Below are 6920 nucleotides of genomic sequence, written 5' to 3' on the forward strand. Positions count from 1 at the left end.
GCTGTACCGCCTCAACCTTAGCGGGGTCCACTCGGATTCCCTCTGCTGACACAATGTGACCAAGGAAGTTCAATTCCTTAAGCCAAAAGTCGCACTTGTTGAATTTGGCATACAGTTTCTCAATCCTCAATGTCTCCAAAGTGATTCGCAGGTGCTCCTCGTGTTCCTTCTCATTCCTCGAATAGACGAGTACATCATCTATGAATACTGAAATACTAGGTTCATCAAATCCATGAATACTGCAGGTGCATTCGTCAATCCAAACGGCATTACCAAAACTCATAGTGACCAAATCTCGTGCGAAAAGCAGTCTTCGGTATGTCTTCTCGTCGGACTCTCAACTGATGGTATCCGGACCTTAAGTCCATCTTTGAGAACACACCAGCTCCTTGAAGTTGATCGAATAGGTCATCTATTCTCGGCAGTGGATACTTGTTCTTGAGAGTCATCTTTTTCAATTCTCTGTAATCGATACACATTCTCATTGATCCATCCTTCTTCTTGACAAAAAGCACAGGCGCGCCCCACGGTGAAACACTGGGTCTAATAAAACCCAAGTCCATAAGCTCTTGTAGTTGTATCTTGAGTTCTTCCAAATCTTTTGGCGCCATTTGATATGGGGCCTTGGACACCGATGCCGACCCTGGCTCTAGGTCGATTGTGAATTCCAATTGTCGATCTGGCGGTGGTCCAGGTAATGCTTCAGGAAAGACGTCTGGAGATTCTCGTACCACAGCGACATCCTCCACTTTCCTTTCCTCCTTCTCGTCTTCTTGTAGATAGACCAGGTAGGCAGGACGCCCTTTTCTCATTATCGTAGTGGCTTGGAGTGCCGAGATGATAGACGTTTTTCTGTTCATCGTGATTCCGTGATACACGATTGGTTCCTTTCCGGGGGCTTGTAATGATATTTGTCTCTCCTTACATCGAATCGTAGCAAAATTTGCAGTCAACCAATTCATTCCCAAGATTACATCGACATCCTTCATGGCCATAACTTGTAAGTCGTGCGCGACTAACCTAAGTTCTCCCATAACAATTTCTACGTTCGAGCATAGTCGAGAAATCTCTACTACCCCTCCCACTGGTGAGGTCACCATCATCTTTATGTTCAGATTCAGTAACTGGCAAACTTAATGTGTCCACACATAGTTCTGATATGAAAGAATGCGATGCACCCGTATCAAACAACACAACAATAGGTGTATCGAGGAGTTTGTCCATGCCAGCCAAATTCCAATTCTCGTGACTCCCTTTATCAGTCTTGGGTTGTCCAGAACTCAGCGCATATGCTCTAGCCTGTGAGGGAAGTCTTGGGCGGTGAGGTTGTTGTTGTCGCGGAGGTTGATCACAATTCATCCTTAGTTCAGCCGGTGGTGCCCTCGACTGCTGACAGAATCCTTGATTTTTCTGCCTTGACCCCATCCCCGCATTCTTGCTCGGACACTCTCTAGAGAAGTGGCCATTTCCCACACAGTTAAAGCACTTGGTAGTGTTCTGCATTCTACACTCTCCGAAATAGTACTTGGAGCACACATTGCATTGTGGTGGTCTGGGTCGAAAGTCACCCCTCTGGTTAGAGAAATTTTATCTACCCCCATACTGTGGTCGATTTTGGGTGGGCTGGTAACTCTTGTTTTCATAGTGGGTCCTATTTTTCATCCCACTTTCTCTTCTCTCGAGAATGATGTGGTGGAGGTAAAGCCAATGTAATGTTCTCCGTCACTCTCTCCTTGGGCATAGCTGCCTCAACATCTAGTGCAAGGGCCAACGCTTCTGCATATTACGTCACCCACGACTAGCTAATGCCATCTTTATCTAATGCCTTAGACACTCACGAAACTTTTTGGCCAGTTTCTCGTCGGTGTCAACTTGTTCAGGTCCATGCTGGGTCATATCGCAAAGTGCGCAATCATATTCGGTCACCGACATGCACCATTGGGGTTAAGTTGTAAAACTCAGCCGCCTTTGCTTTTCGGAAGCTCTTTGGTACGTACTTATTATATATATTGCCTCCTTGAAATTCTCCCCAGTCATTCTACCCACTTGATCTCGTGGCGTGGTCTTCATTTTGGTATCCCACCAGAAGTCAGCTCCTAGTTAATTGATAGGTCACACAAGCCATTCGTTCCGCATCGTTGCACATTAAAATCGTGAAAATGCACTCCAATGCGCGTATCCAACTCTCACCCTTTTCCGGCTTTCCCGTTCCATCGAAGACAGGTGGTTTTTGTTTTAGGAACAACTTCACAATTTCTCGGTCCACTAGAGGTGGTGGTGATGGTGTTGGCGCGCGTTTCTCCTTTCGATTGTTTCCCATTTTAGTTGATTCAATTTCGCCACTTGCTGGACGATTTCCTTTCGTCTACGACCTTCGTTTGTATATCATAATCTATCAGGGTGCTCGTATTTTCATTCCAATACTATCGTACAGCGATGATCTTATGCGACGACCTTAATACTCCGACTCTCAGTTGTTATCCGTATATCCCTTGATCAAGCCACTTACATAAATTCTGAGCCGTGAAACGTGATCATTTGGTGTACACGGCTTCTCTCAACTTTTTGTTTCTCAAGACCTAATGTCTGGTATGGCATAACATTCGATTCTTTGGCTGCTTGCTACGACTAAGCATAGATGCGTAAATATTCGACTCTGCGTGTTGTTGGTGTATCATTTTGTATGTGTCTCTTGAAACTTATTCCCCAAATGTGTTTGCAGAGATCGAGCCATTGTCTTTCTTGAGAGTCTTGTATCAAGAATTTGAAAATCTATTTAACAGTCTTACTTGGATCAGAACGGGTTTCAACACGAGGACTATTGAAATTGCCCTTGATTGGAATGACTCTGAAAATGACTCAAGAGGAACAAGAATGAGTCACTACTTTCATTAAAAGGAAACAGTGATGCATCACTTGCAAATTGCAGGTCAATCAAAGGTTTTAAATGCACGAAAAGAATATCATTGTCAAGGAGCTTCATAGAAAGAAATTTCTGAGAATCCAAGTAAGTACTGTCAATTAAATTCATTCATTCTAGCTACAAAGGTGGCACTCCGTCGTTTCCCGAAGATAATAGAAGCGTTCTCGAAGACTCTAGATTCCAAGTCAAGATTCTTAGTGTCGTTACAACAATTAACTGTCCTTGAAGGTCACATCTTCATATTGTTTTTGGCACGCCCTAGCAGTCATTCTCATTAAAACATGATAATAACCCTCTCGGCCTTAACGTGCCATAAGTGTCGTCATATTTGTAATGCGTCGTCGCATTAACATGTTATGCAATATTGCATTCACTTTATTTGATTGCCGGCACATTTTCTCGTCGTTGTAAGGATACATCACCTAATATTTCTTCTTGTCCTGATCTCGTTAGAAATTTCCTTTTTGTTTTGTTCTTATCATCCAGGGAAAACAATAGACAGTTATAATAATACGTCTAGTTCGAAGTATATGTTTTCGTTTGTCCCATCACTCAGGAAAGTGATATTGTAGTTATCAATTTACAACTATGTTCGAGCACGTTCAGCCTAGCATACTTCTTAGGCACTCTATGTCTTCCAGACATAGTTCATAGTCTCATACTTCAACACATATTCGATCATTGCTTAATTCAAGCTTCATATGGGTTCTACGTTTGCAACGAAGTTCAAAATTCCACATTTCACTTTCATAATGATTCTATAGTACTTCATCAATCATGAACTGTCACATAAAACGTCATTTATGTATTGCGCAGTCAAAAAAATGTTTATCCATATAAACTATTTGGCATTCCATAGCATTTCATCCAGCATATATTAATATTTAAAATAGAAATTCAATCAATCCATCGTCCATGGAATCACATCTCATAATTCATACAGTTCATGTCCCAGTTCATGTCCATCTATCACAATCACATAATTGCAACTACATACGCGTTATACTTTGCGTTTCAGAGTTCCAAAATCATACAATTCCAACAAAATATGCATTAGAATTTTCGCAGTTCAAGTAATCAACATATATGTTCTTCAACTTAAATTCGCAGTTCAAACATGTAATAACAAGTCTCCGCCTCAAGCATGCGATTCATATTCACACTTCAATATCCATAACATTCAACACCTTCAATCACATACTCCCATAGTGTCTCACGTCCCATATGATCACAACATTTCCCAAAAGCCCTATCATTCACTTTAAATTTCCCATAGGCCCAAAATTGCCATTTTCACAAGGAGACCATTTTCCCATCGAATTTCAAAATTTCGGTAAATCATTTAAAAGTCGCCAAAATATTCTTACCTCTTCTTTCGTGGTTGGGCGTGACGAGTTGTGGTGTTGAGCCTTCGATGTTTAACACTTTAGCCAATTAAGGCAATGATAGATTTTGACTCCAAAAGATTCTTGGGTCCAGAGCGGAAAGAAACTGAGGCTCTGATACCAAACTGTCACGACCGCCCTTTAGGGTTATTAAATACGGGCGATCGTGATGAAAAGAATTTAATGAAACGGACGAAAAGAATTAGGGTTTCAATCACAAGTTGGACCAACAATTAATATCCCAATAAATAACCAAAAGTTTGATATTATCCAACAAGAAATTCAAAATATCCATTATCCTAATAATTAAAGTTGTCGGCCCAAATATAACATAATTAAACGAAACGACACAGCGGAAACGACCAAGAGAAAGAGTGACGCCATGTGTGAAGACACAACGGCACTCAAGGTTCAAAGACAATAGTAATCTCTTGAATTCACTTGCTCAACACCACCACATCCTCGTCGCCGCTCAACCTGCACATAGGGAAAACACATGCAGGGCTGAGTACTGTGAAATATACTCAGTGGGCTCATGCCGAAAACATTTTCAATAAAAGTTGTCAATTTATCATGCCATACTTAAGTAACCGCCGGGGTTTAGCTTTAGAAAGGCCCGAGGCACTAAAATCATTTTCCCATAGTAAAAGTCGACTGATCAGTCATTTTCCCATAGACGTTAGCCATATCTGCCAATACATGACTTGGAATGTGGCCACAAACCAAGCCACTAGACCGGCCAGCCCGTACGCTAGCACACGATCTACCATAGGTGTACACTAGTCCAAGTAGGGTTTGCGGCCCTACGAGGACCCGAATTCGATTTATATAACAATGGCGCATAGCCACATCAGATAGGCACGTAAAAATCAAATCACGGCATGATAAATACAGTTTCATTTCCATCGATAAAAATATTTAGGACGTTGTCCTTATTTAAAAGAAAGCCCACCTCGAGTGCTTAATCCGAAATTATTTCTTTCCCTTGCGATCACGATTCCCTTGCGAGATATCACCTTTAGAATTTACATAACACATATATCAACACACTTTCAAAATAAATAAATAAATAAAATGCATGCCTCCTAATTTAAGCTATTTATCTTTTTTTTTTTTCGATTTTTGATTATTCGGCAGCAGCCCAAAATTCCTCCGCTGGCTCCTCGTATTTTACACCACGATGTTAAATAAACTCCCAAAATTTATTCACGCGCATAACTTGAACTATCGCAACTATTTCCCTTTGTTAAGAAAATTATGTATATTCCGGGCTTGAGATAAATTATTCATACTTCAAAATTAATTCGGGATTTAATTAAATGATTTCGTCACGATTAATTATCGGCCCAATGATTTAAATGGAGCCCAAACAAAGTCTTTTTTTTTCCTAATGACAAAGCAAAAGCTCAAAATCAATTAATCCATAGCCCAACTAATGAGCACCTTTTTTATTAAAGAGGCCCAAATTCAAAAGTGAGCCCAAACACTCCCCATCATCTACACGCTACCTCTCTCTCTCCCTATCTTTCTCTCTTTCGACAAAATCAAGGATTGCAGCAGCTCTGGCGTCGCCTTCCACCTCCGCCGCCGACCGCCGCCCTCCGTACGTCGCCGGGAGAAGCCGCTGCCACTGCACAGAGCCGCGCCGCTGCTGCTACTGCTCGTCGGGAAGAGGCTGCTGTCGCCGGCGTCGTCGTCGGTCAGCCTTCGGCTCTGCCTTCCGTGGTGAACCGCGGCCGTCGTCGCCGTCGGGGTGGAGGGACTCTGCCGCCGCATCGCTCCAGACTTCTCCAGTGACGAGGACGAGCTCTCCGCCGCTGATTCCCCCCCTTGGTTTGAGAGTCCGCCACTGCCGTCGTCCAATTCAGCTGAGCCGCCGCTGCCGTCGTCCAATCCATCCATCGCTCATCACCAAACCAACCCCGAACAGATACCACGCAGCCCCGATTAACCCCGATTTCAACCGAAGTGATCGGTTCTTATTCAAGGTTGTTTCTTTTCGTTCCTGGTTTGATTTTAAAAGTTGCGATTGGTTTTGATTGTGCGATTTGATCGGTGATGCTTGTGGATTGAATTGTGTGGGGAGTGAAGTATAATGATGTGTATGGAGCAGAATGCAGTAATTCACGTTTTAAAATTGGGTAGGAAATATACCTTTTTGAATTGGATTTGGGTTGAAGTTCACACGGCTGAAGCAGGTTCTTGGGGCTGGAGAATTTTGATTACTTGGATAGAAGTTGAAGAAGACGGATTGACTGCAGAGAACGCTTTAGGGAAGGAATAACTGATATAGGATTTAATATAGTGGGAAGGGGGTTGGGGATATGGGAGAGATTTGTGGGAGAGGTGGAGGACGGTTTCAACTAGGATTAGGAGAATAATTTCGAATTCTTCCTCCTTTTTAATAGATGTGATTTGGCTGAAATTATATTTGTTTTTGGTATTTTATTTGCAGATTACGGAAGAGGAATATCTTTTCACGGAGGAGGAAAATCTGCACAGAATCTTTAATTAAAATTGGAACCAAGGATATTTAATTTTAATTAGTTTAGTTTAATTCACCGCCCATTGTATTTTATTTTAAATCGCGCAGTCCGCAATTTATTTATCAC

The sequence above is a fragment of the Salvia splendens genome, chromosome 15 (assembly GCF_004379255.2).
Source record: "Salvia splendens isolate huo1 chromosome 15, SspV2, whole genome shotgun sequence".
NCBI lineage: Eukaryota > Viridiplantae > Streptophyta > Magnoliopsida > Lamiales > Lamiaceae > Salvia > Salvia splendens.